Source organism: Pangasianodon hypophthalmus, chromosome 1 (genome assembly GCF_027358585.1).
Source record: "Pangasianodon hypophthalmus isolate fPanHyp1 chromosome 1, fPanHyp1.pri, whole genome shotgun sequence".
Classification (NCBI taxonomy): domain Eukaryota; kingdom Metazoa; phylum Chordata; class Actinopteri; order Siluriformes; family Pangasiidae; genus Pangasianodon; species Pangasianodon hypophthalmus.
In genome coordinates this window covers 28,965,267-28,992,976 of record NC_069710.1, presented here as the reverse complement: position 1 = coordinate 28,992,976, position 27,710 = coordinate 28,965,267, and positions in this window count along the sequence as shown.

Sequence of the window (27,710 nt, the reverse complement as noted above, 5' to 3'; positions counted from 1 at the left end):
ATGTCCCTGTCACATGTCTCACCTTGCACTCACACCTGTTTTGTGTTACCCCTAATCAGCACCCCTGTTTAAGTTCTAGCTTCCGTGTGTTTCTTTGTCAAGCTTCTGTTGCTGTCTTTTTTGTGTGTCATAGCGTGTGCCACAGCCCTGGTTATTGTTTATATATTCTCTGGTCTAGTTCTATTTCCTGTTTTCATGGTTTTGGTTTCTTACTGCATGTTTCTTTAATAAAGTCTGCAATTGCATCCGCCGACTCCTGCGTTACATGACAGAACACTTGACCTATAAAATGGATGCAGCAGACCTGTGCATGTGGGCCCAAGAGGAGCAGATCTAGGAGAACCAGAGGCAGATCAACCAGCTCGAGGCCTTCATGGACCAGCTCATGGCTAGGCCTGAGGTCATGCACCTCCTCCAGGAAATTTTTAGGGGGGTTCCCGGTCTAGCTGGAGCCATTTCCCACCCTCCCAGCTGCAAGTCGGACATCGGTCTGCCTTCCTACTCTACTGAGGATGTCGCTCTGCCTCCTTGCTCCGCTAAGCACGTCACACTGCCACCTTGCTCCACCTCGCTCCGCCTTCCTGCTTAGCTGAGGATGTCACTCTGCCCTTAGCTGAGGATGTCACTCTGACATCGCTCCCCCTCTGGCTTCGTGGAGAACGTCGCTCCCCCTCTGGCTCCACTGTGAACTTCTCTCCCCCCACTGGCTTAGCGGTGGCCATCGTTCGGTGCCCATGCTCTGCCTCAGACATCGCTCCACCCCTCAGCTATGCAGAAGAGATCGCTCTGCCCCATTGCCTGAGGGAGGACATCACATCTCCTCCTGGATCCATGATGGCTAGCGCTCCCAAGGACCCTGCTCAACTGAACGACATCTTGTCAGATTGTCCAGGACCCCCTCTCAGACTTATTTCGCACGTCGGGAGCCACCTGTTAAAAGGGGGTCCTGTCAGGGTTATGTCGAAATCGGTGCTAGCCCGATCACCCATCAGCCCCAGCACGTCACATGACCCTATCACGTATCTCACTGTGCAATCACACCTGTTTTGTGTTACCCCTAATCAGCACTCCTATTTAAGTTCTAGCTTCTGTGTGTTTCTATGTTTCTAATTCTTGTTTTCACGATTTTGGTTTCTTACTTCATATTTCTTTAATAAAGTCTGCAATTGCATTCGGAGACTGCTGCGTTACATGACAGAAAGCTTGACCTATAAAATACAGCAGGTCTTTGTCAATTCAAAACAAAACATAAATCCATTGATTGTTGCACTCGAGAACCATGCTGTGATAAGAGAGGGAGGAGTTTGTCACAATATTACACTATTTAAGGATTTCCAAATCTTAAAATACACTTGTGTGGATGAGATGTAATCACTGATTCTGAAAGTTGGATGGAGGATGTAATGTCTACAGCAGTGTCTGTAGATGTTCAACCCCAGCCTCAGTAGCATTGTCCAAAAACAAGTCTGGATCATCCTCTTTGAGCTGGCATTCACTGCCGATCTAACTCTAAAGTGGCTGAGTGGAAGCAGATAGTGATGCGCAACCCGCGGCTCCAAAACTTCACTATGCCACAGTGCAAGGATTTTATTGAAATTCTAATTAGCTTTAAAGGACAGCAACAATAAGTGCAGGGGGAACTCCTTTGGGAGCAGGCAGGAGTGGGATTAAAAAAAAAACACCTCGTGCACACCTCTCCACTTCATGTAAAGTAATATCAAAATGTTAATGGCCCATTAAATCAAAAGAACTTTAAAAAAAAAAAAAAAAAAAACATTTTCCCAGTGTAGTCTTGTGCAGTTGACTGTAGAATTCTACGGGATTCATCTAGTCTGAAATATTATCAGACTAGAACATCTGACGTGTATCACTGTAACATGGGAATGCAATTACATAACTAGTCTATACAACCCCTAACATGCACTGAACATGCAATGGATGAACAGAGATCGCTACAGATATTCCAGACACACTGATATTCTCAGTAAATTATTGATAATTGATACACTACTTCCATCAGACCTGCGATCAATCTTGCATGACCCAATGCTGTTGTCATTGTGCTGTCAAAGAGCACAAAATCCCACAAGGCTGAAATGAAATGACATCAAATCTTTAAAAAAATCATGCCTAGTTTACTATCAATCAAACGTATTTGAACCTAATGACCCTCCTGAGTAAAAACAGGAAAAGGGGATAATTGTATTTAGGCAGCAACTTCAAATACCTGTGCCATTTTACATCAACATTAATCAATGTCTATATGTCTATACAACATTGATTAAAGAGCCATGATGGTGATTGATGTTGAAAATCCAGACAGGTATGTCATGCCATGTCACATGACCTAGAAACGAGATCTATAGCCAGTTGCGGGAAGTCATGAGATATCTGCGGTGAGTGCATGTGTGTGGATCTTCGGCCGTCTCGCTGAAAGATGGATGAAAATCCCAGGTGGAGATTTATTAGCACATGGGCAATGAGTGAACTAATCGCTATGTAATGGGTAATGCTGTTTTGCCTAACTGTCCAATTCATGTTCCTCCCCTTCCTTTTCTTTTTATAATATACTGCTGAAAAATAATTTTGTGTCAGGGCTAAAGGTTTGATTTCTTTATTGCCCAGTGTAAGCATATTTCACGTGCTATTAAGCAGCCAGTGTGCATTAGCACATGGCCATGTGTGTGTAGGCATGCAGATGAGACTGAGCCAGCTTGAGATATACAGCGAGACTCAGCTCAGGCTTGATGCCAGCTTGAATGATGCTGCATCTTGCGCATTTGTGTCTGTTTTGTGTTTCTGTCACTCCTAATAGAAAGCTATCAGCTGGCTATTATAATTCAGAACAAAATAATTACTAGGGAGACAGAGGTTTTTTTAATCCATTTAGAAATTTAACTTTAGAGGCATAATAATGGAGGCTTTCTCTTTCTTTTCCTGAAGAAGCATGTCAGTATCAGAGTTATCAGAGAAATACACAGTTGGATACCAACTGTCTAGAAAGATTGTGCAAGTACACAAATAAGGGGTTACAGGATCAGATTTTGCTGTAATGCCCCCGAGGAGATGGAGACAGTACTCGCACACAAGCACACCCACACACTCCGAATGTCACGGTTGAAAAATAATTGGTCTGGCCACTTGCAATTGTTTTCTGCAAATCCACAGCTACACCACAGGAGACCTGATATCCAATCGTGGTGAAGGTCTAGTCAGTAATCACATTGCATTTAATAGCATTAGACTGATCCATTTCAGCCAAACATAGGTCCTCCGTCAACCATAAAACGGATACTTTTACCATTTTTATCTGCATAAAATAAATCAAAATGGGATGCGATATCACATCCTGAAAATGCCCAAAATCTATCAAAACTATAAGCACACGGCAGAGTGGACGCAAGAGACACCTATCGCAAAGGGGGACTGGGACGGCCAGACGGAATATCCGATCTTCACTATCATTTTCTCTGAGAGACGCAAACACAACCCATAATAGGCTCAGAAATAAACCAGCAGACATCCTGGGTCACCGCATCAGAGATCAGTTTCTTCTAATCTATATATATTTTTCCCCCACTGTGTTTGTTTCTTTTTCAGATGTGGCTTGTGGATGCTTGAATAGCTCAGGCAGGAGTCTGAAGTGTAAAATAGTGGAGGTGTGCTGAGCCGTGGAAGAAGGAATCAGGCCCGGGTGCTTTGCTGAGTAATTTTCACCTGAACTGAGTAGGAGAGAATAAATGGAGCAGAGGAAGGCAGTGCTTTTCTTTCACTCCATCGGCCTTGAGCGTCTCTCGAGGCTTGCCTCAACCGAAATGTCATAACAATTATGCAGAAAAGAAATGTCGACCGGGTTATCTGTAAATCGCTGTATTTACAAAATACTGAGATACTTATTCCATAGGGAAATGCAGTTATGGAAATAAGCATCTGAACGCTGACATGCTGCAGATTCACCATGGAAATGTACAGTATATTACCTTGAAGGACTTTACATTCTGTTTTAGTCAATACTAGGCAGCTTACTTTTTGCTGTCTTATAAATGCAGCATTTCCATTTTGTCAGCATTTCCATCTTTCCGTTTGTGAATAGGTTAGACTTGGAAGGCAGAAATAATAATAATAATAATAAAAAGGTAAGGGATTCAAAGTAGATCCAAAAATCTTTGTAGTAGAGTTATGATAACACACAAAAACAGTTCAGATCCATCCAACCTTATCTGATTATAATATCCTATGAATTCTAACAGCACTGTAACCAGGATCAGAATTTTATTGAGGTCCAGATTAAATAGTTAATATATCACAATGTGGAATGTGTACTACAACAGTTGCTAATTTTGTTAATGTCTGTTTTGTTATCCTTACATTCTACCTCCAGCCTTGTAAAGTTACTATTTCTGAACCCATATGTGGTTCTTCCCCAAACTATTGCCACAAAGTTGGAAGCACACAATTTTACAGAATGCCTTTGTATGCCGTAGCATTACAATTTCCCTTCACTGGAACAAAGAGACCCAAACCTGTTCCAGCATGACAATGCCCCATGCACAAAGCAAGCTGCATGAAGACATGGTTTGTTAAGTTTGAACTGGAAGAACTCGAGTGTCCTGCACAGAACCCTGACCTCAACCCCACTGAACACCTTTGGGATGAACCAGAAAGCCGATTGCACCCCAGACCTCCTCACCCAACATCAGTGCCTGACCTCACTAATGCTCTTGTAGCTGAATGAACACAAATCCCCACAACCATGCTCCAAAATCTAGTGGAAAGCCTTCCCAGAAGAGTGAAGCTTATTATAACAGCAAAAGGAAATAAAACTGGAATGGGATGTTCAACAAGCACATATTAATATGATGGTCAGGTGTCCACAAACTTTTGGCCATATGGTGTACATTATGATATTATGGCATCAATACAATACTCAAAATGTAATGACCTTTATCATGCTTGTAGTATGTTATTAATAGCTTGGAGCCTAACCCAATCAGTTAACGTCACTGCTACTAGCAATGAAAAAAAAAAAAAAAGATTTTACAATCAATTTCACTCAGAAGCACTCACATCTATATCATGTTCTGGAGTTATAGCATAACTATGTCAGATGTTAGCGTATAATATGTCCACTGCATGGGAGATTAAGTCTATGGACAAACCTAAAGTGTCAGTTGAGAACTGATCATCACTGCTGATCAGAGAGTATTTGAATGTGAGTTTTTCCACGTAGTAGGCTATGTGGGAAATAAATAAATAAATCTTCCAAAATCTCTGAGGTCCAAACCTCAGTGACTTCATAGCTATTTATGGTCATGAATTCTAAGTAGTGAGGGTAATATGGTCAGATTTTGTTCAATTTTCATTACCCCAACTTTTGCATTTCATAATACAGCTTCAAGATTTAAGTGAATTTTGGTATCCGAACAGTTCCCCCTACTGTAAACATTTACATATTATAACCAATGGTTAGAAAAGTATGGCAGTGTGTATGGCCTTTTGGGTGATTTCAAATGAATGACCACTAAAATCATCCTTTTCTCCATCAAGATGAAAAATTTGAAACAGGAACATGTCAGAAACTTAAAATTATTCCAAACCTCTCCTTGGAGTTATGACTTAAAAGGATGGTGATGTGCAACTTTTAAGTCAGGAACTCAAATGTCCAATTATTCCACTAGCACATGATGGCACCATTATAGCCACTAATAGTGTCAATAATCAGATAATGTTTCCTCAAATATTTTTAACACACACACACACACACACACACTTCGGCAGTCAGTGGACATGATGTGTTTTGACCAGAGCCTAATCTTCAGACGTAGGTTCTCTCCAAGCAGAGCACTTTAATGTAGACGTCACATGGGATCCCCACCAAGATGGTAATGGGATTACAACACCCGGAGCCTGAAAACATGGCAGACAGCTGTGTGAAGTCACTGCAGACTCCCTGCTGGGACCCTGACAATAGGTCTTGTGAGGTGTCTTAGCTAATGAAAAGCATAATCTGCCTTCCATGTTTGAAACAGCATGTGAAGAGACACATCAGAGATGACTCGTTCCAGAAAGTGAAGGGCCCCATGCTGAACCTACACACTAATTTCATGGTAGTGGTCGCAAATTGAAAACAGAGAACCATCAACCCTGTACAAAATATATACACCTTAACACATGTATACCTTCTGAGCTGTTATCAGGTTTTAAGGAAGGGAAACGAATCCTAAATAAAAAAAAAGAGACAAGCTCCTTGGAAAGACTCAGTCTAATAAAAACATCTTAACACATGCACGCATTGATTGAGATCGTTGTGCTATTCTTCCATTGTTCATGTCCTAAACACACCTGCAATCCTTTCCTTCCTGCACTGCCGTTCCCACAGACCAGCCATGGGTCAGAGAGCCTGATCCACAGTGATGTAATTACTTTACCAGGTTCCCAGGATGGAGAAAAAGGAAGGTGATCACAGGACCGTGGAAAAGAGTAAAACCCTGGTCCTCAGCTAAGTCCTACTGAATGCAGAAGTGGGGTGTTGGGGTTTCAATATATCAAGATTACTCCTGATGTATGAGGTAATGGTGCACCCAACACCAAAACCTCCCTTATTAAGGAGCACACTGGAAAATTTTCAGAATAAACAAGTAATTTTCCACAATGGCAACATTAGGGTGTGTCTTCAGTCTTTAAAACTGTGATTGCAGTTTCCCAGGGATGAAATGGATCGTGTGTCCTCACGCCCACCCCGATTTCAAAAGCCAAATGCGTGCATAAACTGTCTTCTAAAAAGCACTGAGGCAACCACAGCTCCAATAACGCGTACTCACTTCTCTCTGATGGCTTTAGGCTAATGTTACGTGAATGGGGGAAACTGTTTGGCGTAAACTCTCTATTTGTGTTCTGGGAAGCCATAAAGCTTCTCACAATGGGTGCATTGGTTTTAAGTCTCGTTCCAGACTTGAGTGGTGATCGTTCACGGCATTCGATGCAGTAGTGTTCTTGTCTTAATCTGACATAGCAAAGAATGTTAAATAGCCCGACTCTCTCCACCCACCTCAAGGGGCTATGGCATTAAGCACACATTAATCTTATTGCATCTGAGATCCAAAATCTAAAGTCTAAAAATTGTGATGCATTGTCAAAAAGCCTCCAGGGACAGGATGGACCTACTCAAAGAGAAATATGTCAATTTAGTCAGTCTTCATGTCACTTATAATATACTTTACCATAAAGTTAAAACAGCAGCCTGTTAATGATACCGTATGAAACATGGTGTAGGATCAAAGTAATGCATCATACTTTTCTACCATGTATAGAAAATAACTGTCTGGTTGTATGGAGGATAAACTTCAACAAATCAAAACAATACAGTTACTGCCTTGATTGAATTGTGCCAGAGTTTATAACTGTGATTCTCAGAGAAGAACGGATAAAACTCTTATTAATCAATCCCAAAGCCATCAGCGAAAAGCTCTCAGAGAGTAAAGAGCATTAGGCAAAGCAAGAGCACTCAAAGCAGGGACAAAAGCATTCACATCAATGAGGCCTACTGTCATTAAAGCCACCCGCATCACTCTATCTCTATGGAAGAGGATAAAAAAATCAAATAAATAAATACATGTAAAGACTTTTTTCCTCCAGTCATTATCGGGTACATTTATTTTCTAAGAGGGGAATAAAGAACTTTCTCTTGCAACTTTCTCTCAGTTCCTTCCAGTGCTTTTCTTTTCACACCTAACTGAAGTCATATTCACACTCTCGGTGGGTGTCAGGAACGCCTGCCAGTCTGACTAATTCGGCTTATTTTTGGGCTGAGAGTGGATAGTCCTTGAGCTTGGAGTTTCTGGCCTGGTGCCACTGTCTCCACTGTCTTGAGTTCTTTATTTTTCACAGTAGTTATTCTTCCCCTGTCGCATATAGCATCGCAATCAGACCATTATCACTAGTCAATCTACAAAGGCCATATGCAAACAGTATTATCTTCCTGTTATAGCCTAATACTGTCATAATGTTTTTTTTCTTTTTTTTTTTTTTAGTGCTAGTGTTGGCAAAATATTACACCATCTGAAATCTGCATGAGGGTTTGGATATAATAGCCTTGTCATCTGACTCTGCTTTTTCATGTTGTGCTATATCTGCTTAATAAAATCAGCCTGCTATGTAGATGTGAAATCACCAAAAGTTTACTCATTCATTCTTTAGTAAATGCTTTATCCTGGTCAGGGTGTGGTGGATCCGAAGCCTATCCCACGAACGCTAGGTGTGCGTTGGGCATACACCCTGGGTGGGATACCAGTATAGGTACCATGAAGGCACCATGCACGCACACACAGTCACACCCAGTGGCAAGTAGAAAGTCAGCTTGGTCTGACCAGGTCGAGTTAGTAAGTAATGGTTGGGCAGTATGGCCTGACAAGCATGTGGACAAGCATCTACTGATCAGGTGTGATTTACATTTGTTTTGAATTGTATGATCTTGATTTTGGAAACAAAAATAACAAACTGTTATTATTTGAGTAAACTGATTAATAAACTGATTAATGTCTTAACTATAGTACTGTCCTGAAGCAACCCTGCTAAAAATCCAGCTTAGTCTGCCCTGCTTCCAAAACACAGACCAAGCTGGTAGACCATCTTCATCAGTGGTTATGTTATTTTTCAGTTTCCTTATTCATTCATTCATATTGAGTAAAACTTCTTCTTGGATTCAGAGCCTCTCTCAGAATCGAGGCATGAATACATGATGAATTGGATGCCAGTCCATCAGGGCACCACGGACATGCACATTCACACCAAGGGGCAATTTAGAGTTGCCAATCCACCAACTGGGATGCTTTTTGGGAGGTTGGAGCAAACAGTATGACCTGGAGGAAACCTGCACAGACATAGGGGGAACATGTGAAACATCACACAAACAGTTACCCAGTGTCAGGTTTGAACTGTGTACCCTGGACACTTTGCCAGCTTCCTTATTACTCGACTAGATTGATCAATACTTGTCTGAGATCCTCCCGAATTCCTAACTGCCTTTCTGTTAAAAAAAATAACTTGTCTATGGTGTACCAGCACTTACCAACTGGCAAAGATGGTCCACCAGCTTGATGGGCTTGAGCAGCTGCTAGCTTGTCAAACCAAGCCTGATTTTCAGCAGGGAAAATAGCAGGGAACATGCCTATGATGTTGTGTTAGCAGTTGTAATTCACAAACTGTTCGCAACTACTAGCACTTTCCAGTTGAATGGGTGTACCTGATCGGAACAAGGTCTTCAAGGTTAGAGCATAGCAACTTTAAGTAATGTCAACTTAGTATGCTTGATTCATATCAAGACTTTTTTGTGTCAATCTTCTGAGAGCAAATGTTCTAGGATCAGCATTTGCCCTTCACGTCAAACTCAATACATCTCTGAGAGCAGGTGGAGCCGAGGGTGAATCAGCCCTGACTCTGGATTCATATGGGCTTTGACAGGATCTGTCAGCTAAAGTGTTTGTGCAGGAGTCTGCCTCTGGATCCAGTCACTTCTAGCATTTAGCCAATTCTGGTGAAATTCAACAAGGGAGCTTTTAATCCAATCCAGTCCAATCCAATCTCCAACTTGTCTTGAATATCCAATTTACGGAACTGAACGCTGTCAAACAAGACTAAACAAAGCTGTAACTCTCCAGGAGATCTACAGTGGCAAATTGCAGTGGAGCGCACTGTGCTTCAATTCCACTGCTTGTTAGTCATTTCTCTGCCCGGTCTTCCACACAAAGTTCCAAAACATAATTTGCTCATGAGTGGCTGTACTGTTCTTGAATTCCTCTTTTTAGACTGCTGGTTTTGTGAGGCTGTTTATCAGGGCCTTAATTGCGAGAGCTCTGGGATAAAGCAGAGAAGAATGAGAGAGCTGTCCAAGCCGCGGCCTCTGCCAGGCTCCAGGAGGGGCCGTGGGCCGACGTTTGGCACTGGTCCTTCCTCTATCCTTCTCTCTTTCTCTCTGCTTTTCTCTCTATCAGCTTTTTTGGGCATATCTGTGTTATCTTGTTTTGTTTTCCCTCCAAAAGTCTGCCGATGGTAATACAGCACATTTCTATAAATATTTGATTTGTGTAGCAAAGAAGACAGACTATTTGTCAATCTGCACTCTTTCTTCCTCTTGTTCAGCTTCCAGAATATACAGCCCTATTTCTGTCTTCCCCAGCATGTGTATTTATTTAACCCTACTGCAATGCTAACACATTGCCAAAAAAAAATACAGACAGATGTTTGGTGTAAAATATTGATTGCAGGAAACTTTTCTTACCATACGGCCAACCAGAAGCAAGTCGTCTATTATTACAGACGAACGAGTGATACTTTTGATTTGTATAATAGGAAAAGAAAGTACTGATATTGCAAGAGTGCATTATAAATGAGTAGGATGAGAAACCGCTAACTCAGGGCACTTTTGAAAGATGAATCTATGAGATCTGTCCCTGCAAAGAAAGACGCCAGGCAGTGTGTAAAGATATGCAGGGACGGTGATGGCTACGGTGCTGCTGCCAAACTCAGAGCTGCTGCTGCTCTGAGGCATTCAGGTTCCTCCCACTGCTTTGACACAAATAAAAGGGAATAATATTCTCTCCATGCATGAGCGGCATATTAATGCAGATGAAAGTGCCCTTTATCCTGCACTGTTCCTGAGAGGAGAGAGAGAAAGAGAGAGAGAGAGAGAGAGAGAGAGAGGACCTGATCTCTTTGACTCTTTTAGGAATTTAACCAAAAAAACCCAAAATGGGAATTTGGCTTCAGATTCTGTCTTTTTTTTTTCCTTTTCACAACCATCATTTTCCTAAACACAGTCTAACTGCCAGACCACAACAAAGCAAGCAACCTTGTGGTCCTGTTATTTCCACACAATTTGATCATACACCATCATGGTGCTTGGCAATATTTGTTTGTACGTGCACACACAGGATGCAGAGATTGCAAAGATCGGAAAGATGCATGGCTTGTTTCCAGTGGGAGGGTTCGAGTGGTTTCTGGTGGTGGGAAATTGTGGCTGCACGAGGAAGTACTTAATTGGCATGCAGGGAAAGTGCGTGTTCTCACTCTGCCGATGAGGCGAGCAGCGGGGCATGACGAGCATACACTATCTCATAGACTTCATTAGGCCCCGGACTGGTCCATGTAGAGTGGGGAGGGGGTTTGGGCTCTATAGACTTTATGCTAAGCAGGCTGGCACCACTGTCTGTGACTCACAGTGTGAGCAACCACAACAAAAACTGACAGGAAACATGCAGACATAGCCACAGCGAGCAGTTTTCTCACTGGATCAGGTCAGTGTGTGTGGGTGTAATCCAGCATCCATGACTAATGAGGTCATGATGTATAGAAGAGCTTTCTCACTGTCCACATCTACTGGAGGGACATCTATCAGCCTAAGAGGATTTTTTTAAAGAAAAAAAAAGTGCTAGCTGCATGATTCATAGGGCAATTACTTTTTTTGAGAGTGCTACCTCCTTAATTTTGCAAATGTAACTCTTATTCATTGCAGCATATTCATTCTCAGCATTTTCCAGACATTGAAATTAATCCCCTGAACGACTTTGAATGAAGTGAGCTTGTTTAATTTTTTAGTTCGTGTTTTTTCCACCCCATGCATCCAGCTTAAGCTCTTTCATCGCTCTGACGCTCCGAGCGCTTTCTTCGCTCTTTTCAGACTACTTGACATATTTTTTCAGCCGACACAAAGTACATATGATGCCCTGCTCTGCTCTCGCTTGCTCCTGTCAAACACTGATCGCTGTGTGAGGCCACTTCCTGTAACGGGGAGCAGAGTGTGGCACCTGCTGAGACACACTGAGCCATGCTGAGCCATGCCGAGACACGCTGATCTCTGCGGACGAGCGTGTGCTTCTTACTGGTCTATTAACCCAGTTAACCTCAATTTTTCCAGCTATGTGAGAGCATGAATTGTATTCCTTGGACTTCCCTGGACTGCCCCTGGCATAAACTGTACTATATCTCTTCCAGCTTACGTGCTATCCTCAGAATTGTGTTTTGTGACCAGTAGGAATTAAAAGTTTTTTTAGAAAAGCTAAAATTTATTTTTAGTTCATTGTGCAAACAAAAAAATGAGATAAACAATAAAATTAATAAAGACATTTATTAATATCCCCCTTATTAGCATTCAGCTAGAAAGCATAATTATAATTATCATCAGAGTTATTATCATGTTAGCTAACATTTGAGAGATTAGCAATAAAGCTGTTGTTAGTTAGCTTTTGCTAATGCTTTCCCATTTTCCTTGGGCACAAATTCACCATTAGCAACCTATAAATAAGTACGTGATACAGTGCGAATATTTCTTGCAATTTTACTTTCATCCTTTAAGTAAATTTACAAGTTTCTTCTTTAACTTGAGTGAAGAATTTAAAGCTGTACTTTGCCTTTTACCAGATTATTTATTTAGATGTGTAATTGTACTTTTACTCTGGTGGTAATATTGTACCATACGTACACACTACGTTCCTGCTTTAAAGCCCCTTAAACCCTACACTGAAAAAAAATGGCTTTTAGTCAGTTAGTTGCAGCATTTATGTCAGTTAGTTGCACGCATTTAATTCGTCCACATGCAGATGTTTGGTTTCAGTAACATTTACTCATTTTAGTTATAACAGTTTTAATATATTAAGTAGAGTTTACTTCAAGTAAGTAATTCCAACTATATCCAATAATGTTACATCGACTTGAATAAATTATGTAGATGAAGTCGTAAATAAACTGTCCCGAGTGAAGTTAATTTAATCTAGCTGCGTTAGGAGTAATATAGTGAGGTGGACAAAATGGCCGCTCACATCCAGGGCAAAAAAGGAATGAACCCTGAGCATGCACATCCTCAGTCAGGACCTCAAGTGATACAGGCTTAATGATTTATTATTGACTTTAATTATGTAAAAAACTCTTAGTTTAAAGTATTTTAAAATTGCTTCTTCTTCTTATTATTCAGTTGAACAAAGAACATTTAAATTGAATAGTGAATTTTTTTTAGTGTATTGGATCTGTTAATAGATCAAGAATTATATTCCTTGCCAGGAATTATATTCCTGTTTCCTAATATGTATAAATTGTGTAGTCCCTTGTAGTTCTGTGTTGTTCTGTGTTTGTCTTATGTAGCACCTTGGTCCTGGAGAAACGTTGTTTCGTTTCACTATGTACTTGTATATGGCTGAAATGACAATAAACTCCACTTGACTTGACTTGACTTAATAAGAAACATTCCTTTCTTATTAGTTCCACTGTAGTTACTGGGTACTTCATAGTAATTACTGAATAATTTGCTTTAATCAGAATAATGTAGTAATATGCCATGATTTTAAAGGGTTAATGTGTTAAAAGTCTGGCAGCGTTTCTCAAATAGGTACAAAGAGCATCAGAAAGAAAGTGCATTATGTCATTTATCAGCTTGTGTGCTTAGTTTCTGTTTCTGTGTGACTCTATCTAGAGTAATCAGATACCGGGTCATTCCCAGAATTCCCCTGTATTATTCAGGCTCAGACAGCTTTCCCACTTCCTCCTTCAGACTCAGTGTGCTTAGTCACATTACTAAAAACACCCAGGCAAAACATTTCCAGAGAAGTCTGCATCTTGGATAGAGAAATGGGTTTCCTGTCTGATAGACTTGCTGTACTGATGGGTCAGCATATTTATTATTAACTCCTCGTAACTACATGCATTTTCCTCTTAGCTTCACTGTAGTTATATGAGGAATAAAAAATAATGGGGGGTGCTGTTATAGGAAAATAATCAGTGATATTGTTGCGTGATGTGTATTTACTGTTACCACCCCAAAGTTCATTATTTTCCCATGACAGCACTTTTTTTTTTATTTGTCTTAACAATAACAGCAGTTTGCCAACAATTACAATTTCTGATTTACTGATGTACTGAAGTATGACACATCATACTTTTTAATCTGTTTATAGTTCAATTTAATGTTGTCAAAGCTCCAGAAAACAAGTTATTTCCTGTTATCACAGCTACACAGTCATTCCCTCACCAGGTTTTTTTTAATTTCTCCTTCTTGAAGATTGTTACAAAGCGCTGACACTGGAGACTCCTTCCATAAATGTTAAACATCTCTTTACAGGCAATCTTTACCATATCGATGATTAGACATTTTTCTTTTTCTTTTTTTTATTGTTTAAAAATTTGTTTACATGGCGTGTAAGTTCCTGTGTAAGTTTGTTACTATAGAAATGATAACATATTAGAATTAGCACATTAATATACTAATCAGATTCAAGAATTCAACAGTGCCTTGGTATAAAAAAACAAGTAATATACAGTAAATGACCAAATATGTGTAACTTGGAGGGTAGAAACAGATTCATACGGCTGGATCATAAATGTCTAATCTACAGTAGAGCAAGACAAACTCCTCACTCATGCATGGAGGATACATTCAGAGCAAACACGTGTGAATAATTTCACCATGCTGTACAATTCACAGTGTCATGTCTCAGTGTTTAGACAACCTCCATCTCTCTCTCTCTCCCTCTATTTCTCTCTCTCTCTCTCTCTCTGCCTCCCTCTGTCATTCTTTCTCTCTCTCTCTGTCTCTCTCTGTCATTCTGTCTCTCTCTCTCTCTATTTCTCTCTCTCCCCCTCTATTTCTCTCTCTCTCTGTCTCTCCCTGTCATTCTGTCTCTCTCTCCCTCTATTTCTCTCTCTCCCTCTATTTCTCTCTATTTCTCTCTCTCTCTCTCTCTCTCTCTCTCTCTCTCTCTCTCTCTGCCTCCCTCTGCCATTCTCTCTCTCTCTCTATTTCTCTCTCTCTCTCTCTGTCTCTCTCTGTAATTCTGTCTCTCTCTCTCTCTCTATTTCTCTCTCTCCCCCTCTATCTCTCTCTCTGTCTCTCCCTGTCATTCTGTCTCTCTCTCTCTATTTCTCTCTCTCCCCCTCTATTTCTCTCTCTCTCTGTCTCTCTCTGTCATTCTGTCTGTCTCTCTCTCTCTCTCTCTCTCTCTCTCTCTCTCTTTCTCTGTTTCTCTCTCCCCTTCTATTTCTCTCTCTCTCTGTCTCTCTCTGTCATTCTGTCTCTCTCTCTCTCTCTCTCTCTCTCTTTCTCTATTTCTCTCTCTCCCCTTCTATTTCTCTCTCTCTGTCTCTCTCTGTCATTCTCTCTCTCTCTATTTCTCTCTCTCTCTCTCTCTCTCTGTCATTCCCCTCTCCTTTCTCTCTCTCTACCTCTCTCCCATTCTCACTGTCTCTATCTCTGTCTTTCTGTGTCTCTATCTTTCACTCTCTCTCTGTCTCTGCCAGTCTCTCCCTCCATCTGCCCCTTCTCTTTCTGTGTTTCTCTCTGCCTATCTCTCTATTGTCTTTCTTTCTCTCTTCTCTGCTTGTCTCTCTTTCTCTCTGTCTCTCTCTCTCTGTGCCTGCCCCCTCTCTGTCTCGCTCTGTCTTTCTCTCTCTCTCTCTCTCTCTCTCTCTCTCCAGTCCCCTGTTCTCTTCTCTCTCTCTCTGTCTCTCTTTCCGTCTCTGTCTCTGTCATTCTCTCTCTTTCTTTCCGCCCCCCTGTGCCTCTCACTGTCTTTCTCTCTTTGATTCTCCCACTGTTTCTCTCTCTGTCTGTCTCCCTCTTTCTCTGCTTCTCAGCATCTCAGCCCCCTCTCGCTCTGTCTGTCCCCCTCTCCATTTCTCCACCCCCATTCTCTCTCTCTCTGCCTCTCTCTGTTTCTGTCTCTGTCTCAAATTCGGTCTCTCTCTCCTTTTTTTCCCTCACCACACAAACCCAGGCAGAGGGGAAAGAAGGATACAGTATGCAAATAGGAAGTGTTTAAGTATGAGAACGAAGCCCAGAGCCAGACTCAGGGCCGGGAGGGAGGGCGAGGGTTCAGGGGCGCAGGGGGAAGGGAGGGAGGCTGAGTGACAGTGATGGGGTCCCGGTTTTTTGGAGCAACAAAAAGAAGTGCCTGAATTAAAGCGGCAGTGAGTGGGAAAATAAGTTCTAGCACTATCCTATCTGTCTCTCTTTCTCACTCTCTTTCTCTCTTGCTCTCTAAGTCTGGAATGTTGGTGTCGGTACAAGCCACATAAATTAAACAGCACTTAAGCAGCATTTAAGGATAATGCATTGTGTACTTGTTAGCAGCCAGTGGAAAGAGTAAAGAATGTGAGGTATGCACGACCGCATTCACATGCTGTTTAATGGTGATCTGCTCAAGACATCATGAGAAAGCTTTACTGTATGGCCTCGTCCGTTTTCGCCTGGGAAAGTCACCCCGGGGTCATTTTAGGGTTTGATCCCCAAAGTCAAGCTGCTTCCCATTTTGTTTGGTGAGGAATGTCATGCTCTACACTACATGGTATTATTACCAGCTGTGTTTCTCTGTGATGTGATGACGGTGCCAGACTGCTGTTGGTTTTAAATTTCACACCCAGGCAGAACCAAACTGCTAGTACGCCTTAATTTTGCCCTTCTCAGTATTTCTTGTAATTGTTTTGTCTTTGTTCATGTCAATAAGTAATAAGCAGAGAAATTTGCTATAGGTAGTAATTCTGTTTTTATTCTCATCATGGGTTAGTGTTGGGGTAATCATTTCTAGCTTATTTTTGGGTATGTAAAGTTGAGTGCAAAAGTTTGCATCTGTCATTGTTTCTGTATAAATAAATAAATAAATAAATAAATCATAAGACAAAATCAATAAAATAAAATTTTTAAAAATCTGCATGTGTCCTGTACCAAGACAACAATAAAGCATTAGCCAAAATCAAAAGTAAAATAAAATAAAATAAAAATCTAATAATCTGGAGGTATTTTACAGCAAAACACTAATAAAGAATAAAATCAAAAGAAATCAAAAATTCAAGAGAAAAAAACGTTTCACAAGATCCAATACACCAAAATCTTATTTAAAAGTAGATAGAAAGACAGATGCACACTTCTGAACTTTTTACACATCATTTTACTTTTTTCACTATTAACATACACAAAATGTTATGTTAGTATAAAAGGATATTTAAAGGTTATTAAAGGTTATCAAACTTTTGCACTCTGGAATTTGAGCTAATTTCTTTAAAAAAAAAAAAAACTTTACATTTTAGCATCTTGCCACTTAATAAACAAATGTAATAAAACAACAACAATTATTCCCAGCGTTTGGAAGCTGGCAGGTTAATTTATTTATGCTACAGCCCTGCAATTCCACTTAGATTTTGGAGAACGTAGTAAGAGTGGGATTTAATTGTGCATTAGTGCTAACACACTGCCTCAGGCCTGTCAGGTTTCTCAGCACTTCTATGCTCTTATGAAACATGACACAAAGATTTCATTTTGTGTGTCCTTCCAATAATGTGGCTGTAAATTACGCAGCCATTTTGCACATAATCTGTTGCAGGACATGCAAAAGGTGTAAAATGAGACAGGGGTCAGTGCATCCTGCACGCACCATAAATTATCCTCGCCATGGAAAGGCGGGTTTAATCACAGGTATCCTGACACGACTGAGTAACCTCGCGTGACCTTTGCTTGATTAAAATGCAGAAGAAAGGAATGATGCTGTTCACGTGCGCTGATTTGATCTGGCACTTTTCCCCTGTGAACTCGCCTTCCTGGAGTCAGTCAGAGTGCGGAGTCACTCGACACACAGTGACAGGTTTGCTGCTGTTTTTTTTTTTTTTTTTTTTTTTTTGAGTTATTCTGTATTATTTCGACCCAAAATGGCTGCCTGTAAATATGATGGTATCGTTGCTGGGTCTCAGAGTCCTCAGTTCAAGATAATCGCCTCTGACTATCAAAGACAGCTAGGTTTTTGGTGTTTGGGTGTTTTGTGTTTTTGTTTACTGCCAAATCACGGGCTTACCATGATTGAAAGCAAACAAGATTTTCCCTTCAGGTTTGTTTTCACTTATTGTCCATGTGACGCTGCTTACGAGCAAGCATTTGACATTAATTACGAGGAGGCTGTGGATGTAAACATGGTACACTTCCAATCCCATTCCATCTCCAGCTGGTGTATTTAAGGGTGATATTCCCTAAACGTTAGCCACAAATAGCTCTCTCGCTTTTCCTGGCACATTTTCTAGAAACATGTTCGAGTCCTAAAAGGTTGTTTGGTTCCCAGTAAAATTAAAAAAAGAGAAAGGGATAAGGGAAAAGGAAAGCTGCTGCACTTAGCTCCAATGTCAGTCCTTGCTTCAGAAACCTTTTAACATTGTTAAGTGCTGTTTATGAAAGATTAAACATTAGCATGACGGAGGAGACCTTGTGGAGTCTTTTTAAGTTTTACGACCCGCTCCTTGACCCGGGGCCTCAGCAGCGAAAGCAAACAATAACTGCAGTTAATAAAGCATCTTTCAGTGGCACTCAGGAGTAATCTTGGCTTAAGATAGCGTGGCAGGTGAAAATGGGAAGAGTATGTTCTGGTTCTTCTCCGACATCATCCCTGACCTGTTTATGTCAGAGCGGCTTTAGGGTGGCCCTTCTTTAAGAGGGGATGCCTCTGTTTTTTCTGAACTAGTACATTTTGGTCATAAAATAAAAGACCAGAGAGAGAGATGGAGAGAGAGAGCTTGAAAGGTGAGTGATTGAAGAAGTAATGGCACTCAACATCTTTTGCGTCTCCATTGTAACAAAGTTTTACAGAACTAGCACTAGAACGAGCGTGCCCACACACACACACACACACACACACACACACACACACACACACACACACACATACAATTCCTAAGCTTATTCCTATTTTCCAGGCCAGACCAGTAAAAAAAAATTGCTCGACTGTATGAAAAAAAAATCCCAGAAAATAATAAGTATATCCATGGCTCTATAAGTGGAGAGAAGTTTTTTTAGTTTTGTATTGTTTTTTTTGTTTTTTTTTTAATTTTATTTTTTAGAAATTTACTGTTTGCTAACAAAGTCTTTACCATGTGACCCCCATTACATCACGCTTGTCTTTCCGAGTGGAGGACCCTAGGTGGCCTGATGATCCTCCACACCGTCACAGAACCACAATTACATAAGTAACCTTTCATTTCAGACCTCCAGGGTTTTTTCCTTCAGAGCTAGCAGAATCCGTGTATAGAAGCTGTCATGAAGGTTTGTAACATGTCCCGGTGGCGAACTGCTTCGCAAATGTCCGCAAGTGGCACTCAATTCAGGGCCGTTGAGAAGGTAGCTATAACGCACAATCGAGAGTTTGATTGCTGTCTTTGCTTTTAGGTCATTCATTTAAAACTGAACAGAGCTGTGTATGGTACGTAATAAAACACAATGAGGCAGTGCTGCTGTTAACCCAAAGTTGCTTATTATCCTAAAACAGCACAGAGTACAGTATATTATTCTTCTTAGTCTACTGCAATTCATCAATGCTGACCATCTTTAATTTAATAAAGAATGCTATGTCATGTTTCTTTTTAACCATTTATTACATATGAATTATTATAATGTTGTGGAACATCCACAAAACAAGTTAGTTCCTGTTATCACTTACATTATAGCAGCTGGAAACAGTCATTCCCTCACCGTCTGTCTCTATTTTTTCCCTCTTTCTTGAAATTAATAAGACAAATAAATGCAACTTGTTACAGAGAAACCACAAAGTGCTGGAAAACTTATTGTTACAAAGTGCTGACAGTGGAGACTCCTTGAATAAATGTTAAATAAACATCTCCTTACAAAAAAGCTTCACCATATCAATGGTTCTACATTTTTCTCTGTTAAACAACACATTTTTTTTGTTTGTGCCTTACAAGGACCTCTTGAAGTTGTTACTACAGAAATGTTAACGTATCAGAAGAAGTGCATTAATATAAACCTGTGATATGCCTTGCAGTCACAACTACAGTCAGAGCTGCTGTTATAGAAAATTAATCAACACCAATTCTGATAATCTGATGAAAAGTGTTTATTGCTGTTACTATTTCTTTAACTCAGGTACCATGAGCAATCTGTGCCTGCTTGGTTTAAGAGTTTTCTTATAGCTGGATGAAGAACTGTTTAAAAACACAAATATGGACAAAAATTTTTATTCTGAAATAATGTTTTCATGGACATGATCTTAGTCAGCGGGACAGTGTGACCACAAATGTCTTCTTTCATTGCCTGTAGGTGTTCACGCAGCTGGTAAGAGGAATAAGAAATATTTATTAATATCCTCTTCCATGATTTTCATGACTCCCGCTGCTCCGCATTAGAGGTCAGGGATTAACTGAAAAGCAGCCCAGTCAAACACGGCGTTAACCACGAGTGTGAAAACAAGTACGAACCACCTACTTCTATCCTCTACAAGCTTATTTTCTCTCTCCAACCTGAAATACATCACTGTCTGCCATTACAAGGATTAAAAGTGGTTTCTAAATCATCTCCCGAGCTGTTAAAAACATAGATTTGACAGATATAGAGAAGAGCAGAGGGAAGGTTAATGGAATGACTACGGCAAAAGACGTAAATTATTCCAGACCATCCAAACAAATTTGAGTGTAGTGTAAAAGAAGGTAAAAAAAAATGTTCAGTAAGAGTGAAATTAGAATACAAATGATTAAGATTCCCTCTCATTCTCCGCTTTTTCGCCGTCCGGGACGAGCTGAGATACAGGCTCGAGTTGTCATGGTGATTAATGCAGCTGCGTTAGCGGCGAGGATTTCTGAAAGCATTTCAATTCTGCATGCAAACTAATAGAGGCCCATTCTCTCCGCAGGTGCTGATGGTACACTCTTGGAGATTGGGAATCCTGCTGGCTTTTAAGAGCCACAGATCTGGATGGATATCTGAATGCAGCCCATTTACTTCTGTTCATAAGATAATGTTTGCATGGGATACAAGAGCACACCCTCAGTGTTATATAATGCTCAGTTTGGACAAACCTGAGACTTGAATGTACAATCATTTCTAATTTAGGAAGAAACCAAACAACCAGGAGCTGCTTTAACAGCTGCATATCTATGTTTTTTTTTTTTTTTTCAGCACAATCATACACATCTACATCATAAGATAGTGTGCATGTTTGCAAAAAAGGTATCATAGAGCCAAAAAACAAAGATAGACTAGCCCAAAGGTTCTCAAACCTTTGCAACCAGTTACCCATTTAACTGTAAAATAAATTCCATGGGCCTCCTCAGTATCCAGATGTTTCATTATTTAAATATACAACAATATTTTGTCTAGCGTTTTCTATTCCTGAACTTTCCACTAACAGAACACATTAGGTCCAAGTTGACATTATTTATAGACAACTTGTTTCTAAGTTATTGAGGTTTAGATTAAACCCATTTCAGTTCAAGTGAGCAATCAAACAGATAATAATTACTCAATAACTCAATTATAAATATAATAACTTTGATAATGATGTGTTGTGATTTTCACCACTGTAACAAAATTGTTTTTAAAAAAAAATCGTGGACCCCCTGGCTACGCTTCAAAACCCCACTTTGAGAATCAATAGATTAGAAGACAGTGCATAATGGGTAATTTAAAAAAAAAAATTTAAAAGATGTATTTAAAGCATTTGGCTTAACAATAAATCAGCTGATTAGTGGATGAACATCCAGTTATTTGTTTTATAAAGGCAAAATTCCAAAGAGGAATGCCTGTATAAAACAAAATTGCCAAAATATATGTTTTTTGGTCGGTCATATGTTAATTCCTCAAAGGAGAAGAAGAAGAAGGGCAATTTGGGAAAGCCGTAAGTTTAGAGAAGGAGCCTGAGGACGGTAGTAAAGACTAATAGAGTATGCACTATGTGTTGCATGGTTGTGGGTACCAGACAATCTGGTTTGAGTATTTCAGAACCTGTTCATCGTGTGGGATTTACACACAGAGCAGTCTCTAGAGTTTTTAAAAAAAGAAAAACATCCAGTAAGCGGCAGTTCTGTGGCCTTGTTGATGAGAGAGGTCAAAGGAGAACGGCCAGACTGGTTCGAGTTTACGGGAAGGATACAGTAACTTATATAACCACTCTTTACAACCACGTTGAGCTGAAAAGCATCTTAGAACATACAAAATGTTGAACCTTGAGGCTACAACAGTAGGGGATCATATCTGGTTCTGTTCCTGTCAACCAAAAACAGGAATCTGAGGCTACAGTGGGCACAGGCTCACCAAAACAAGCCATTTTCACTCGTAGGACTGCTGCTCACTGGATGTTTTTTGTTTTTCACACCATTCTGTATTAAACTCTAGAGACTGTTGTATGTGCAAATCCCAAGAGATCAGCAGTTTCTGAAATACACAAACCAGCCCATCTGGCACCAACAACTATGCCATGGTCAGAGACACACAGTTTTTCTCCATTCTGATGTTTGATGTGAACATTACCTGACACTTTCACCAGCATGATTTTATGCATTGCACTGCTGCAGCATGATTGGCTGATTGGATGACTGCAAGAATGAGCATTTTTTCCTAATTAAGTGGATGGTGTGTATTGATCAGATCTGTTTAGATATATTTTATTCAGTGTTTGGTAGATCCTATTAAAACTGAAGAAATGTTTTCTTCCAAATGGATCACAGGGTCTATGGGTGCAATTTTGACAGGATGTTAATTCTACAGTACAGTACAGTGTGTTTGGGTGAGCAGTCGGCACCCTGCCGTGTCTTCCCCAATTAGCTGATGCGATAGTCGTTACATAACAATCGTAGCATGATTATCAATGCTAGCTCAGTGGGGACAAACATTCCTGTTTACCTTTTGAAGGCTGTTCTCTGTAATGAGAGTGATTTGTGCCTTCAGCTCAGATGTCAGGAGTGTACTGCTGCACCAGTGACTCACGGTAACCATCAGATTTGCTTTAATCACAGTTTACATTGTGATATTGTCTGTCTTGAAGAATGACTCATGCAGCGTGCTAATGCTATGAGCTTATGTACATTTGTGTTAACATTTTAATATAATCGTATGTTTTATTAGCAAGTTTTATGTCTGAGTACACGACACATTCTCACACCTACACACATTTACAGGTATCTTTAACTGAATAGTTTTTATTTATTTTTGTATTGCTCTTAATATGTCTCACTTGTGGTTATCATTGAAATATTAGAGAATATGAAGTTTGTTTGTTTAAATGTGTTGCTTTTGTTGTTGCTGTTATTTTTAATTAATAAAATTAAATTCATCTCTTTGACCACAATAGATATAAAGAATGTATTTGTTTTGTTTTCTCCCGTTGTGGCCATTTTACTAGATAATATATTGTGGTTTTCTTTGTTTTTGTTTGTAATTTATAAATTAAATTAATCAAATTTACTTATGGCCACTATATATTTGTGTTAGAGATTTTTTTTTAATTGTCATTCATACTAAGTGTTTCCCTTGGTGTCATCACTGATATACTAGAGAGCGTATTTTTTATTAATAATAATTGTTTAATTTAATTATTTTACTTCTGGCAGTCAAAGATATACTAGACAAAGTATAGTATTTTGTTTGTTTATTTGTTTGTTTTTTCCTTTAGTCCTTAATATGTATCACTTGTGGTCATCAAAGATACATTAGAGATAAGTTTTTTAAAATTTTTTTTTTTGCTCTTAATATATTTTACTTGCGGCTATCATAGATGTACTAGAGAATGTATAGTTGTTGTTGTTGTTGTTGTTTTGTATAGAGCTGAAAAAAGTGCAAAATCACCACCCTCCAGCCCCCACAAGGTCATCAGTCAGTTCAGCAGACAAAAGACATCACACAATTATAACGCAGGACTAAAAGTGAGCGTGGAGGTCATGGGGCAAATGACCAAGTCTTGCTCTCTGGTCAGCTTAAACAATGTCACAATAGAGTGGTCAAAAAGGACACTCTGGCCATCAAGGTTTGTTCTTTTCCAACTGAAAGGCTAGGGACTCGTCTATGTAATTCTCATGTTTGCCTGCATCTCAAGGGAAAACAGCTCTCTGACAGTCCTGTCTCCATATACAAATGAGCCATTAAAGCCTTTTTGGTTTGTTGTGATGGAAATTAATCTGTGTTGAAAGGGGAAGTGCACTGCTTCAGCCTGCATTTCTGGGCTCAGAAGTGTCTAATCACCCAAGACTCTTCTGCCAAATGCTCTGATCTTTTCTCCTCCTGCTATTATTATGTTTTTCTTTTTTTTCCAGTGTTCATTAGCACTAATTGCAACATGCTAATTGAGTGAAGCATCCACTTTGGAAACTTGATAACCCTTTTAAAAATATTTGTTTTAAATGAATGGATGGGACGCAGTCACAAACATGGAAGGTAATGATGATTATGATACTCATCCAGAGTTCTAGGTCATGAATGCATTATGGCATGATGGTAATGTGGTAATATTATACATCACTACTCTCTTCTTATTTACAGAAATCTGATACATAAATCAGCATCAAGACATCTTTGAGTTCACTGAGGTTTGGACATATTACAATTTCAGCTCAGTATCTACTGAAGCGATGCTTAAGAATGACGAGTGTAGAGACAGATTTGCTCTATTAAACCATGCGCAGCTAAAAGGTATAAATGAGTTACTATTCAACAAATTTCTCCATGAGTGTTTTAATATTTGATCAGTACTTCTTCCTTCCCCTTGACAAGGTCAATCCATACTTCTCTAATCCCAGCCACAGATTCCAGCTCATTCTGGGAGGATGTTCCCATGCCAAATGTGAGGTATAATGTCTCCAGTGGGTCCTGGGTCTGCCCCAGGGTCTCCGTCCAATGGGACGTACTTGATACAGCTCTAGCAGCAGCCAGCTCTTGATACAGCTCTTGTAAAGTGGCCAAACCACATCAAATGGCTCCTATAGGTTCAAGATCAACCATGCAGAGAGTCCTCATTTCCTCCACCAGTACTCGCAACCTTATTCTTTCACTCACTACTCACATCCCGTGACCACAAGTGAGGATAGGGACGTAAACTGATGGGTAAACAGAGAGCTTTGTTTGCAAACTGGGGTCCTTCATAACCACGGACCTGTACAGTAACTGTAACACTACTGCCGCTGACCCAATCCGTCAGTCAATCTCACACTCTGTTGGGTATAATAATACAGTATTTTACTTTTGGAGCTTAACACTCTCAGCACATTTTATTAAAATTATCATTAGATTTAAGTTGACATTATTTAAAGCTTGATTTATTGAGTTTTGGATTAAACCCATTCAATTCAAGCGACCAGTAAAAGAGGCTAATAACTATAAGAACTCAGTAATAAATATAGTAAATGTGATAACGGTGGGTTATGATTTCCAAAAATTTAAATAATTTCACAGATTATTATTATTATTATTATTATTATTATTATTATTACTATCTTTCCATCCCATTTTCTCCCTAATTTTCTCCCTAATTCCCACCCACCAATCAGCTCTCCCCATCATACAGCAGCTACCACCCTGGGAGGGTGTAAGCTAACACATGCTTCCTCTGAGACACGTGAAGCCAACCAACCACATCTTTTTGTAAACCGCTGCTCATGCTGCATCACAGGGCGGTGTAACACGCTCAGAGGAAAGAGCTATCTGCCCTCTTCTGCATACATGAGCTCACAGATGGCAGTGATTGGCTAGTGTTGCTGTGATTGACAGGGGAAAGAGAGTAATGCCATCCCTCCTACCCTGACAGCACGGCTAATTTTGCTCTCTTGGCTCCTGGCCACGGATGGCTGAGGCATTGTCAGGATTTGAACTTGTTGGCAAATGCTTTTCTTCTACTAATCTCAGACCCACTAGCTATGCATCATGGAGTATTGGGTTAATGATGGGTTTGAAGCATTAGCAATATCATGTATCAGAAAAGAATCAAAACTATATCATATTCTGATGTAGTTTTGAAGGCAAAACTGACAAAAGAATGTTCAGGGTCTGGCCAATTCCTCCATTCCTTCATCTTCAGTTTGTGCTTTATCCCGGTGAGGGTCGCGGTGGATCCGGAGTCTATCCCAGGAACACTGGGTGTAAAGTTGAGTATTTCATAAACTGCTGATCTGCTGGGAGTAAACTCAAATTCACACACTTATTTACACCTAGGGGCAATTTTGTATAGCTAATCCACATATGAGCATGTTTTTGGGAGGTGAGAGGAAAGTGGAGAACCTGAAGGAAAGCGTCACAGGGAGAACATGGGAAACTCCACACAGACAGTAACCTGAGATCATTAAATTAATCCCTTGGGGCAGAAACAGACGTATTGAAAAGTTGTTTTAGTCACATTTCCATTTTATCGATGTTTAGAACTCTATATAATAATGATCTCCTAAATCCCAGTTTAACCCCCGAACATTACATCGTTTGAACACAGCATTACATTCATTCCATTACTTGGCAAGTTTCATAAACAGAGCTCTCTTTTTCTGTTCTTTAAATATTCCCCCTACTTAAGTGCTGATACTTCAAACACAGAGCGCTTTTCCCCCTGCCATCGCCCTCTGGCAAAGACAGGCTTTGATGCTGTGACATTGACTCTAATTTTGACGTATTCTATGCCACGGCTCACCTTTGGACTTATCAAGCAAATACATGGCACCAATATGATGAGACTTGGCGAGCTGCTTGCTTTGTTCGGCATGCAAAGGTCATCACCGCTTTGTGGATGGTGCAGGGGGATCTGCCCGGATCCCACATTTGGCTCTGAATTACGATGAGGCGAAAAGGCATAGAGACCTATCATTATTAATGTATCTCTCGTGCATTAGGTTAAGAGGTACGTCATATGGCTTAAGGCTTTAACGTGATTTATCAGCAAAAGGGTAATCCAGGATTTTGAGGATTCCCAAGATAAACATGGGAAAGTGTGTGACTTATATATGCAGAAAAGCTGGGGTTTTTTTGGTGCTACTTTCTTTTGATCCTAATTTTATCACCATTTGTAATAATCACAGGAGACACAGTCAGAGTTGTAAAATTTAACACCATCTCTATCTAGTTGGAATTCTCTTATGTTTAATGATTCATTCGGGCTCTTCTTGACCTTTAAGGGCTTAATGTATCTATGCAACTATCTGGTGCTGCATAACAATGTCTGAGATATCAGTACCTTGGAGATAGAGGAGTGTAAGATGAAAGCTATCTGTTTCTATGTGGTAGTTATTAGCACAGCACCAAGAAACACGAAAAAATGCATTTCTGGTTCCTGGAATAAGCAATAACTGATACCATTTTCACATATTAGCTATTCTACAGTTTAATTATAACACCCTGACTCTAAGAAAACAAATGTTGCATGCACCATCCAATTCATATGACCTACATTTTAATAATTATCTGCAAAGCCCTTTTGATTAACGTTCAATGGGGAACATTATCTTATTTGTATCAAATAATCATCTAACAGCCATGTAAATACATGATGCTAATTAAGTGCCAAGGGCAGCCCCAGATGCTGATGGGTAATTTGGGTAGCTTTGATCGTGAGTGATCTCCGTGTTGACTGCAGGGAGAACCAGAAACCAGGAAGCTTAAACTTTTTTTTTTTTTTTTTTTAACGTTTAGGGACAGAGCCAAGCCTTGTAAACACATTCCTGTGCTAACTCTGGCAAAGAGGTTGTTGGGTCAGGTTTCCACTTTTAGACGCTGGATTGTCAAAAGGTGCAATTTGCCATCTATTCCAGCGAGGCGGGAAAGCACATTCTGTGTTTTGACAGGGCTGCGGAAGACCTCATCCACATTACACACACACACGCACATACACACACCCACACATACACCCACAGTCCAAACTTGCAGGTAAATCTTTGCACCCAAACTAAAGTGAACTGGAGCAAATGTGCTGGAATTTTTTAAGCTACTTTCACTTAAA